The sequence below is a fragment of the Chinchilla lanigera genome, unplaced genomic scaffold (assembly GCF_000276665.1).
Source record: "Chinchilla lanigera isolate Chin_1 unplaced genomic scaffold, ChiLan1.0 scaffold00026, whole genome shotgun sequence".
NCBI lineage: Eukaryota > Metazoa > Chordata > Mammalia > Rodentia > Chinchillidae > Chinchilla > Chinchilla lanigera.
Genome location: NW_004955427.1, coordinates 580,516 through 593,347, shown reverse-complemented (window position 1 = coordinate 593,347; position 12,832 = coordinate 580,516). Strand labels below are relative to the sequence as shown.

General features: G+C 38.0%; 1 long non-coding RNA gene across 1 annotated transcript in view; it reads right to left on the bottom strand.

Annotated features, from left to right (window-relative positions):
• LOC106148705 overlaps nucleotides 1–12,020 on the bottom strand; it is a 27,246-nt gene extending 15,226 nt beyond the window's left edge. Inside the window, exon 1 of the long non-coding RNA XR_001234357.1 lies at nucleotides 11,919–12,020. This is a non-coding gene — a long non-coding RNA (uncharacterized LOC106148705). The remainder of the gene's footprint in view (nucleotides 1–11,918) is intronic.
• Between the last annotated feature and the right edge of the window lie 812 nt (nucleotides 12,021–12,832).

Here is a 12,832-nt window from a genome sequence, read left to right as displayed (position 1 = left end):
GTGGATAGTTTGCATATGTAAGGGAGAGTGCTTGGGGCATTCCTCCCCCATTCCGCCCCCGCCCCCTGTAAGTGGCTTGCTGCTTTGCTGTGCTGCCGCCCTGAGATGCAGCCCTCTGCCACATGCCACTCTGCCTTATAATCATGCCTAGTACAGATTAAAACCTCCACAAACTGTAAGCAAAATAAACCTTTCCTTCCTTAATTTTGGTCTTCAGGTATTTTGTCCCAGCAGCGAGAAAAAAGTAACCAAGACAAATATATATATGGTTAAAAAATTAAGAATTAATTTTGTTAATTATTTGCAAATCTTATTTGGAAACTCTGTCAACCTTGTTCCTTTTAGCTCTCTTATCAGGACAAATGAAAAAAAGAATAAAGAGTCAAAGAAAAAGAGAATGATTCACCTGAAATCTTAGTAAAACTCTTTTTTTTTTTTTTAATTTCTCCCAATGACTCCTGGAAAAAATTTATATTTCTTTTCAATTCCTCCCTAGAATAAGACCATAGCTCTTTTTATCTCTTTATATTTTCTTTACATTAATGTCCTTTTTTCTTTCCACTTTAACACATTAAATATATCTAAAGAAACTAAAATTGAGATGAGTAAACAATCTTTAATGTCAGAATTCATACTGGAAAAGTGTTACTCTCTTGTTTTCTCTGTAAAATCATAAAGAATAGTGACCAAAATTTAGTTTTGGTTTTATTTCACAAAATTTTAGTACAGATAAACAAAAGCCCATGATAAAATTGGTACTTGGAAACTCCTTGTATTTTAGCTTTATGGTTAATGTTTGTCATATTGTATTATCTAGAAATTTTTCTGTGTTTCTATAAAATGCTGATTGCCACATCTTAAAATGTTTATCTTTTACATTTGCTTATTTCATCCTTTTCCTAATTTGCTGCAATGATTTCTGAAAAGTTACTTTAGATAGAATTTGGCACTAGCCTTACTTCGAAAAATGTAAGTAGCCAACCGTGTAGCACATGCCTATAATCCCAGCACTCAGAGGCTGAGAAAGGAGGCTCAACCTGAGCTACATAGTGAATTCCAGACCAACCTGAACTGCATAATGAGACCGTCTCTCAGAAAAGCAAAGACAAAACAAAAAATGTAGGCCGCTTTACAAACCGAGGTCAATTCTTTGCAGGACAAAACTGGAAGGACATATCAACTTCGTGTAATGTTAGCTTCAGTGATCATGAAGTGCACTAAGACTTCATCTGCTCATATTTCCCTGGCTCCCTACTACACATGCATTCCCCAAAGTGCAAACTCTATAGGTCACTCCTTGACTTCCTTCAGACTGACTGTCAAGTGAGGTGTCAGAATCATTGAGTTTGGAGGTGTCGTTATCCCGACTCTGACGTGTGTGTTGTCCCCTCTGCCAGGCGTCACTCCACAAGCAGAACATCGCAAACTGATATCTCGAGGAATAAAGAAAAACATTCATACTGAAATTCCCTGAACCTCATGCATTTTTCTGGGTTATTTTACTAAGCTCAACCTCCAAGTCTGAATCTTGAAAAAAAAAAATTGTTTTTCCTATAGTAAAAGAATAATGGAATAATTACTTTTTTTTTTTTTTTTTTTCCCCCGGCACCGGGAATTGAACTCACGACCTTGCGCTTGCCAGGCAGGCGCTGTTGCCGCTAAGCTAAATCCCCAGCCCCGGAATAATTACTTAACAGCTTACTCATGCATGATTTTATCCCTCTAATGTTTCTGGAACTTCTGCCTCATAATTCTCAGGAAATGTTTCATCTGGCAAATCACTCCGACTTTCTGGGGAAAATGAATGACAAGAGTAGAGATGATGAGCAGTGTGATTCATCAGCATGTGCTTTAGAGAAAGCATACTGTTAGAGTCATCATTAACTATGTATTTGAAATATTGCCTTGTATCTTCATATTTCTTATTCTCCAGTTGAAGTCCTCAAGTCACTTGTAAGCTCTTCAGCAGAGACATGCAAATAATGGTGACCTTAAAAAATTCTATTGTTCTGCTCTCAAAGAATTATGTAAAAGGTCAATTTAACATATTTTTAATGAAGTGTCAATGGAGTTTTGCTTCTTCAGCTCACACAGTCACCTGAGCACCTCTATAGAAGAAGCAGGGTTTTTGAGTGTGCCAGTAGAGGTCACTGGCAAGCCTGAAGCCAAGCAAATTAAAGAAAAAAAATGAGAGAGCATGGATGCTATGAGAAGTGAAAAGAACAGGGAAGGAAAGGACAGGAATGGATGGGAAAGGAAAATAAGAGAAAAAGAAGTAAAAAAGTTTAGATATATCCCTCGTAAAATATCCTTGTCAGATTAAAAAAGCAACTCTTCAGATAGAGAATAAGAACATGAAAGATGAAAGTCTCAGACCTCTGCATAGATGTGAGGGGTCTTTTTTCTGTTTACACTAAATCTAGACATCTGTTTCAGTAGTCTAAACCTAAATATTATAAATTCTTCCTATTGCCAAGTTACAATTCAAAATGAAAAGTGGCCGTGCCTTTTATCTTGTTTCTTAAGTCCAGAAACCAGTGAGTAGGGTCTCTCCAAGCTACTATTCCCTGTGGAGTGGAAAGGAGGCGGCTGGTGATGCCTGCTAGGGTAGGCGAGCCCACATGAGTGAGGGGAGCACATGTGCGGGATGGTGGCCACTGGGCAAAGATCCGGGCAACTGACTGCACTGAGAATATACTGGAATACTGAGAACATGCTTTCTTATAGTCCTTGGAAGGCAAAAGCTAGAATGGATTTTATGTTTCTGGACTAGATTTGAAGACATTGGTAAGAATAGAAGATAGATAGATACATACATACATACATACACATACATACATGCATAATATAGCTATAGCTATCATGGTAGTCTCTACAACGGTCTTAGTTCTTTCATGCCTCCAGATATTCATATTTTATGTAGTCTCTTTCTATACTGCCTGTCTTAGTTACATTTTTCACTGCTGGGACAAAAATACCTGACATCCAAAGTTCAAGGAGAAAGGTTTATTTAAACTCACAGTTTATAGAGGTTTTAGTGCATAGTTAGCTGGCTCCCAGGCAGGGTGGCAAGCCAGAAGGGCATCAGAGAGGAGAAACAGTTCACAGCAGGCAGAAGGCAGTAAAGCAGTGAAGCAGCAGGCAGCGACAGCAACAGAAGTAGCAGCAAACTTTCTTTCTGTCCCTTATATTCTATCCAGTCTGCCTGTACTTCGAGCAGGTAGCACTCACACCCAGGTGGGGACACCCTCAGTCCTAGCGTCAAACACTTAATCCCGGCACCACATACTTTAGATCCAGCCACCTCTGAAAAGCCCCACCTATCACCACATAAATCTTTGGGGGGACATCTAAATACAAGCCATAACACATATTGAATAGGGTTGATTTGTGTAATTAATAGGATGCTGTGGAAATGACTGAGTGAGACTTTTAAGGCTATGTCATAAAAGACACCTATACTTCCTCCACGCTGTCGCTCACTCTTGGACAAGCCAGTCAGCACGATAAGAACACTCAAGCAGCCCTATCTAAAAGTCAGCAACATGAAAAAATAAGGCCTCCGCCTATGGCCAACAACCAGTTCCATGTAAGCAAGTTATCTTGTAAATGGATCCTGTACTACCAGTCAGATCTCAGGAAGACCACAGTCTTGGCTAACATTATGATTATAACCTCATGAAATCCATCAAGCCAGAACCACTCAACTACCCCACTTCTGAATTCTGCATGAAACTATGACACAATAAATGTCTACTGTTCTAAGCCAATATGTTCTGAGGTAGTACTAGATACCTAGTATATTTCTGAGTGTATGTATGCATAGAAAACATATGCATACATATATTCATTCCCAAGCTTTATCTATTGCAAAGTCTAGGTACAAGAATACTTCCAAATCTTTGAGTCCAGATCTTGGTTTCTAAATACTATTCTCTACTAAAAGACACCAAGACTACTCAGAGACATGGTTTGCTTAGGGTTAGAGCAGGGTAAATTAAAGATGAACTTGAATATTGACTTTGCTATGTTGAGTATATAGTCAAATAATTATGGAGCCAGTTTAAAAGAGCTCTCACTGGTGAATCTGGAACATCCTAAGTGTCAGTATTAATAATAACCTACTGAATAAAACAGACATTCATAAGTCCATCCTAATATGAATAAGTGAAAAATGAATTGGGAGGAAAGTATTCCTTACAATAGAATGCTAATAAGTGCACAAGAAATTATTAAATTAGGAAGCAACAATTTGGCAACCATCTTTGTAATAATTATGATGATAAAATTAGTATAGGTTTGATGATGAATGGGCTATAATCTCAGCTATCTACACAATGGCAAGGTGGAAGAGTAACTGCAAAGGGAGAAATGTGCCAAACACCATCTAAATGATTAAAGTTAACACGACTGAAATAGGATACATGGAAAGCAGGTACCAACTAACTGGATGTAGCAAGAGTACAAAATCAGTAGTATGGTATTCCAGACCTAGAAAAGACACAGATTGAATCTAATAAAAAAGAAACATTTGACAAATCCAATTTAGAGATGTTTCACGACAAAAATCTAAAGTAAAAGTGGAAATAAAATCTTAGGAAATAACAGAGACATATCAGCTAGTTGCAATACTTGATCTTGTATTAAATTACTTTATATGGGGCCTAATTAGGAAAATTTGCAAAAATGGAATGATATCTATGATTTAAGTTATAGTAATTTATCAATGTTAGTTTCCTGACTTCGAGGTGCTACTGTGAGTATACAGAACACTGTACAGTAAAAAATATTCAGTACTGTATTTGGAATCGTAGGGATTCTTACCAATGACTTGCTCAAATGTTTCAGGATAAAAAAGCTTTCCAACCTATTTCTGCTCATTTTTATGTCTTTAATTATTTAAAAATGAAGAGAAAAAAAGAAACACACTACAGATCTGAAAAGTACAGCCTTTATTTTGCAGAGAACATGAAGGTAATTCAGAAATACATAATAGTAAATAGAAAAAAATGTACAAAACAGGCTTGCATAGTAGTTATCATGCATAGACAAAGTGCCAACAGCAACAATAAGAGAGAAAAGAAGAACATAGACAGTAAACTTAAATAGAGATATCCACTGAATTATTGTTCCAAGAGAAAACAGATGGTATAGTTCAAAATAGAATGAATTCATGATAGCTTAGTTATAAAGAGACTTTCTGCAAAGTTGTGGATTATAGGAGCCATATATCTAAAGGTTAGGAATAGCTTAATACTTAAGCCATTAATAAGGGTAGACATAATACAGAAGCCTACAGTCATACCTACTTCCTCAAGAGAATCTACGTTGGAAGGACTCAGCCAGCTAGAGGAGCCCTTACAGGAAAGCTATAAGACATCACTCCCTCCATTCCTCCCAGAACCCCCTGCCATTGGCAAACTACCCAAACAATCAGAAAAAAGAGGGTGGAGCGGCCCATGGTGTGGTCCACAGGAGTCAGCCTGTGTCGTAGGAAGCAAAGCCTACAAGAGTTGGCAGTAGATATTAAGGGGCAGTGGAAGAGATCAGACCTACACACTTTAAATTATATGAAATTAAAAACAGAATGTTTAGTTCTCTAGAAATAATCATCAGTAAAGACTCTCTATTTAAGGTCTTTGAGACCTTCATAAGGAGAGACTGAAAATTCTCTGAGATTGCAAGAAAAATGACCATTCTAGTAAAGTTAGGGACACAAAAGTCTCCAGATGATTCGTAATAGAGCAATGGGAAAAACAAGAACCTGGAAAGGAACAGAAAAGAACTCTTAGCACAGTTCCTTCAAGCCTCAGACCTACCTACAAGTGTTACCAATTCCCTACTGAAAAGAACAACAGTAAGTCTAAAAAATGCTTATAATTTTAGTTGTGCTTATATTACCCATTGGTAAATGACACAGAGTTCTCATAATTTTGTACATTCAATTCTTTTCCTTTACTCTTTTGTTGTTGTATAGAGCTCAAAAGCTAAAATGTAACTGGGTACATAACCTAGACTGGGTAAATCCCATAGGAGGTATTTACCTCAAACTTTTGTTCTCAAAATTTTTGCCTCAACAAAGTTTCATTCTGGATGATAAACACCCTGTACAGAGGAAGCAAGTCTAGAGAATAGATACAGTCTGAAATCAGGTAGACTTATCTTATAGGTTTCTTCAAACTTAAAAACATTTACTACAAATAAAAGTTATATTAGAAGGTGTTATATGAGAACAGTACCTTTGGTTTTCATGATGACTGCAAAGACATAATAAAAACAAGTTATTTCATCTCCATTATATTTTTTACTTTCACAACAACACTGAGGAAGACCCAGCACAGGTTGACCCCGTTTACTGATGAAGGAAATGAACTAAAATTCCCATAGTTATTAAGTAGCAGAAATAAGGTTCAAAACTAAATTTCCTTGAATCCAAATCTAGTGAATCTGTCAGGACATAATTCTACCTATTGTTAAATCCAGATTGACAGTGAAGCCATTTCACTTATTTTCTAATGCTTTGTCCTGTTATCCTTTGACAGGGAGGTTTCCTCCAATGAGATGAAGGAAGGACAATACAGAGACGAGAAGGAAAGGAGAGAACCTGGAAGTGAGCCAGTGAATGGACTCGTGTTTGAAGGGCCTTCTGCTAAAGCTAACCCTCAGACAAACGTTGCTTGGAAAGCAGAACTAAGAAGAGCCACTGGTGGTGCTTCTCCTACACTGCTGGCTCCTGGTTGTAAGTGGCCTCTGACTTCAGTAGTACCCAGGGAACTATGAGAAAATCTGATTCTACTGCTTGAGAATGTCATCGCTAATGAAAAGCGATGCAGAAGTACCAAAGCAAAAGAGAGTCAAACAAGCAGAGAAATCCGTTAAAAAATTCCTTCCCTGTCATTAAAGAAAGATGAGAAAATAAAATATCAGAATCGAGTGGAATACATTTCAGTAATAAACAACCACCCAAGTCTCGTGATCTAAAGCTATGACTTATTTTGCATTCTTATCACGTATCTACTGTAATTTGGCTGGATTGCTACTGTCATGCTCACTTGGGTATCCAGGCTAACGGGGCAGTGAAACACTGCTGGGCTTTGAGGCAGATGGGAAAATAGTACACACATTCTGGATGCTAGGCTTGAAGAGTCCAGCAGTTAGAGAGTCCAACATTTAATTGCCTAAAGCAATGGCGGAAGCACAGGACCACTCCAACTCCCGGGAAACACAGGGAAGTACACTTCAGGGAAAGTGAACTGGGAATATTTTTTGAGCAGAACTAATAACTACCAGATGCTTTCATGCAGAAAATTCTTGACTAATGCCTAGTCATCTTCTTACAGTACATTAGCTGCCAGGGGCAAAGACAGGGCTCTCCAGCTATTTCTCACGCCCCTTGTGTTTCCTGACCCTTTTTGTAATTCATGCCACAGCTTGGATTTGGAATGTTCCCCCCCAAGGCCTATGTGTGAAAGGTTTGGTCCCCAGGTGGACACACTGGGTGGAATCTGTAAGAGGTGGCACCTAGTGAGAGGCTTTAGGTCATAGGAGAATGTGACCTTGAAAGGGATTTTAGGACCACAGTCACACCCCTTTTGCTTCTCGGCCATCATTAGGTTAGAGACCTTACTCTCATGGGCTCCCCACCATGATGCGCTTCTTCACCAAAGGCCAGAGTAAAAGTAACAGTTGGTCATGGAATGGAACCTCCACAACTGTGAGGCAGATAACCCTTTATCTTTATAACTTGATTATCTCATGCACTTGTTACAGTCAGAGAAAGTTGACTGACACAATTAGGTTACAGCTTAGTCACTAATTAAAGCAGATGATTCATGAGTGGAAGTAATATTCTTAAATCAAGGCTTGAGGAGTTAAGAATTGGCATGCCCCTCCAGTCCTTTCCTCCTGTAAAGGGCAATTAACTATTTAGGATGACCAGGGGTAACTATAAACTGGGGGAGTTACTATTAGGGTGGATTATTTTGAGTGACTAAAAAATAGCAATTTCCCTACCTACTGTCCACCAACTCTTTCTGGACATGCAATGTGAACAATATTAAATTTTTGTTATATTGGCACTGAGATTTCAGGATGTCTGTTGTGCCAGCTACCATTAATTATCCCCACAAAGAAACTAGTGCCTGCATATGAAGTGTAGTATAAGATAACCTGAAGTATGTGAATCTTCCTAGTGGGTAATGAACAGCAAATAAACTGATACCAGCAGCTGAACTGAGAGCATATGCTTGGTGTTAGTGAAATAATTGGGGAAACTATCACATGCAGTCATTTGGAAGAGAGTTCACATGGGTGCTTAGCTAGTTCAGTGGGAAACAGAGATTTAGTACTGTGCATTAGTGCCCTTTTACTACGGGTTAGTAAGTTATTGCTAAAATGAAATGAAATCAAATAATTGACCATTTGAAAATAGGGTGGAAGGGGACAAATTCATAGGGAGAAACTAGAAATTCAATGCCTTCTTGGATGGAAAGTCAAATATATTTATATCTGCAAAAGTAAGAAACAGGATTTGAAACGCTTTCACACACACACACGCACTCACACAAAATTGTCTAAATTGTTCACAATGTAAATGTCTTTTTCTTCCCATATAAAACATCAAAACCATTAGTCACTATAGCGTCTTATGTATATTCATATTCAGTTGTTCACAGATAGTCTATTAAGTTTTACCAGCAAGTGACAATATTAATTGTGAATAAAGCTCAATTATATAGTAGGCAATACTAGAGATTAATCTTTAGCATTACACATTATGGCAAATTTGTTTGATAAAATCAAACTAAACTTCAGGCACATTGTATATTGGAAGTATTTTTCTGTGTCAAATACAATGGTCAAAGTTTCAAATTGATGTTTTTTGAATGTATAATATGAGTTTCATATTCTATTGACAATGCAAGGAGTATAAAAAGATCAAAGTCAAGGTCTTTGCCGATAAGGATCTTTATGCAGAGACGAAGGAAACATTTAACTCTATCAATGGCAGCTAGGAAAGAGGGGAGGTAGCTTTCTTGGTTACATCTGCATCAAGCACATTTGTCTACTCTTTCGACTAACAACCATCTTGAGGTTTCACATATGCTTCCTCATTTCACACCAGACAACCCAGACATCATTTCTACATGGTTTTCCCAAAATTAACTTTACTCACGCATACCTTGGTGTTACAGGGTATGCTAACAGGTTAAGGTGATGGCAATGCTAGAAAAAATCTACAACATTACAGAATCACCAAAGAATTACAAGAGTATTTGACATATGTGTTTTTAAAGTGCTTTTGTCATTTGCATCAAGCTTGGTTGAGTTTCCAACCCACAGCCTTCTGTTCAGCCTCCTGCATATGTTGCTCTACCTTTAACTTCCTCTCCTCCTTTCTCGAAGTCAAAAAAAGAAGAAAAATAATAAGTTCAGTACAAGTATCGGGTTCTTACCATTACTGCCTTCTTACCATTCATAGCATTTTTGCCTTTTTGTTTCGCCTTGTTTTCCATACCTGTTCGGGGAACTCCACATTCAGGGAGTGTTTTCTTAACTACACGCATTGGATGCATCCCTTGGACACTTGGCGCTCACATGCCAGCTGCTGAGAACAAAGTGGTTACTTTTCACAGTCTACTTCATTTCTGTACACGATGTGAAGTCCCACACTACTGGCAATCAAGTGAAGCTGACTCTACGAAAAGATAGGTAGGGCACTCTTCCAGTTTGGAAGGCAAAGGTGACCACAAAGAAAACAAAACCCAAAATGCCCAGAGGATGGATTAACGTGGCCGGGCAAGAAACTAAGAACACTAAAAAGTATGCGGTTTTGCCACAAAACAAAACGGCACAAAAAAAGACGAATAGGTATAGTGGTGGGTGCTTTCCAGGTTCTTATTTGTCCCAATCAATTAATTGGCTTTGTGCTAGATTTTTATCTGGTGCTAGGTTTGGTGTGTTCTCAGTCAGATGACCGGTACTGGGTGCGGGGCTTGGCTGGATCCCACCTCAGCCCCAGCGCTTCCGGGCTGCACCCGCAGTTAACAAGGCTCCTTCGTTGGCGGGTTGTGCGTAAGTGCTCTGCCACATTGCCATGCCTCAGCCTTCCCCTACAGTACTTCTGGGGCAGGATTTACCTTAACCTTTCAGCTATACTTTTACCTTTTTTTTTTTTTTTGTATTAAACAAATGTCACTTAATAGTCTTTTTCTTTTTAATTTATTTTATTTTATTTTATTTTATTGGTACCAGAATTGAACTCAGGACCTTGCGCTTATCCCCAGTCCTACTTAATAGCCTCTAAACTCATGGAAATACGTGGATTTCCTGTGGTCAAGGAATTTATTAGCAGTTTTAAGGATTATCACTGAAGGGAATCAAAGAAGAAATATTATTAACAAAAGATTTGCTGAGGGAAAGGACCAAGATTGTGACATGGCACTGAAAAAGCAAGGGTTAATAATGAATACACAAGTTATTTAAAGGATAAATGATTAAGTTTCACTGAATTTTGAATAATTTGAACAAAACTTGAGAAACTGGTCAAAGATATTGCTAAGGCTTTGAGCATGGCTTGCCAGGATGTTGCTAGCCTGTTGAAAATTATAAACAATTTGGATTGATGAGGATATTAAGGGGCCGGGGATATAGCTGAGTCGCACAAGTGCCTACCTGGCAAGCGCAAGGTCCTGAGTTCAATTCCCAATACAAAAAAAAAAAAAAAGTAAAACAAACGTGAACATATTAAGGAATAGGTTTGCTCAGACAAAATGAATAATCCAAAGGAATAACCCAGTAAATAGGTAAAAATATATTAAGAAACAAAAATAAATAACGAATGTATGCTGGACGCAGTGGCACATGCCTGTAACCCCAGCACTTGAGAGGCTGAGGCAGGAGGATCATTGGGAGTTCGAGGCCAGCCTGAACTGCACAGCGAGACCCTGTTTCAAAAAGGCAAAAAAAAAAGAAAAGTAAAGATCATGGTTGTTTTCAAAGTTTTTTTCCACTTTTTATTATCCTAACATGTAAATAATTTCTAGAAAATCATTGATATTTTCATTTCCTAATATTCAAAATGATGGTGTTTCTTTTATGCTGCCCAATTGAAGAAAGTATCTTTTTCCCGTGTGAAGGAACATAACAAACATAAAACTTCCCCACAGTATGACTGAAGATAAATAATCTAATAATAATAACACTACATAACTGAAAATCTCTACATTCCAGGTGCTGGAATCAATGTTTAGGGTCAAAAAATAGACCAAGTCAATGCCAAAACCACTGATTGAGACTTTTAAAAAGTGAAAGGGTTTTTTACAGGAGGATGCTAAGCCAAAACCGATGAGCTAACCACAGACCATTTATGTCCATAAACTCAGGCAGTCCATTAGCCTAGCAACAGCCAGCTGTCAGAGAGAAGCTCCTCTGCAAGTGTATTAGGATGGATAAAAACCATCACCAGTCTGCAACATGGCTAGTTTTACTTGTAAGGAATCTCAAAGGAGGATGCAACTTGTAGGACAAGAATAAGCTAACCAAACTTGATAACTCAAGCCCTAACCTGGAAAGCTTCCTGAAGGAGGAGAAGCAAACTTCTCCCTTCACCATTTGGCCCTACTTCCTGACACAATTATAGCACTTGGACTTTATATTCTTCTGAAAGCCTGCAGTGTACATGTTGATGTACAAATCACACCTTTGCTGAATTACCCTAGATGTTATATCTCTGAGGTTGATGCCTGTTAATATTTTCAGGAAGTATAGCATTATCATTCTAGTAAAACTTACTTGAATGAATCCCTTTCAGAGATTCCCAAACAACTAGGTCCACATAGCACCGTTTAGTATCACTTATTCAAGTACCACTCTTTTAACTTGCAGAGAGAGAAAATTTTACATACTGAAGTTTTTACCTAGGAAACGGCCTGCTCAATATGTGACCAATATGAAGTGCTCCCATGTATTTCTGTGATACGGCTCTGAGTTAGAAGAGCCCCAGACAGCACCCCTAAGCAGGCTCCTGCATCCCTGCACTTACAATTATTAGGTAATCACAATGGTCACCTATTTCAAAGATTCTAATGTAGAGCTTCCGGTTTCTAAACTTGTAGGTCAAAAAGGACCCTAGATACTTTAGCTCCAAACAGTTTTTGTACAATTTATGGAAAAGCAGACTGCTCAACATAATTTAATCTTAGTGATGATTTATTGTAGAAATAAATGTATATCTTTAGTATTTGGCATCAGGTTCACTGTAAATTTTGGTAAATTTTCACTCCTTTTGGCCTCAGAATTTGTTTGCTCTTAACAACTAAGGGATTTTATTGCTCAATTTCTAAAACACTGCATATATGTACAGATTTTGGAGGTAGGAAAAATACAGGTGCAAGTCAATGTGTTATAACATTTGGTATAGTCTATCTCCTCACTACAAAATGGGCATAGCATTAACTGCACCAACCCTACAGGGTCTCTGTGATTTTTAACTAAGAAGCATTTGACACAAAGCCTGGTATACAGCATATGGAGCACTTAGCACTGTGTCTGGGTTGGGTTTTTTGTTGTTGTTGTTTATTTATTTATTTTTTTTTGTACTGGGAATCAAACTCAGGACCTTGTACTTGCCAGGCGGGTGCTGTGCCACTGAGCTATATCCCCGGCCCTTTAGCAGTGTGTCTGGCAAATAGAAAACACTTCAGAAATGGTGTGTATTATTAAAATTTTAAGTTAATAAAAAACTACCTAATATACTAAAATTTCTTTTACCCAGTTATTCCTCTCTGATCCTATTCTTTCACTTGGGAATTCTAATAATGAAAATATGGCC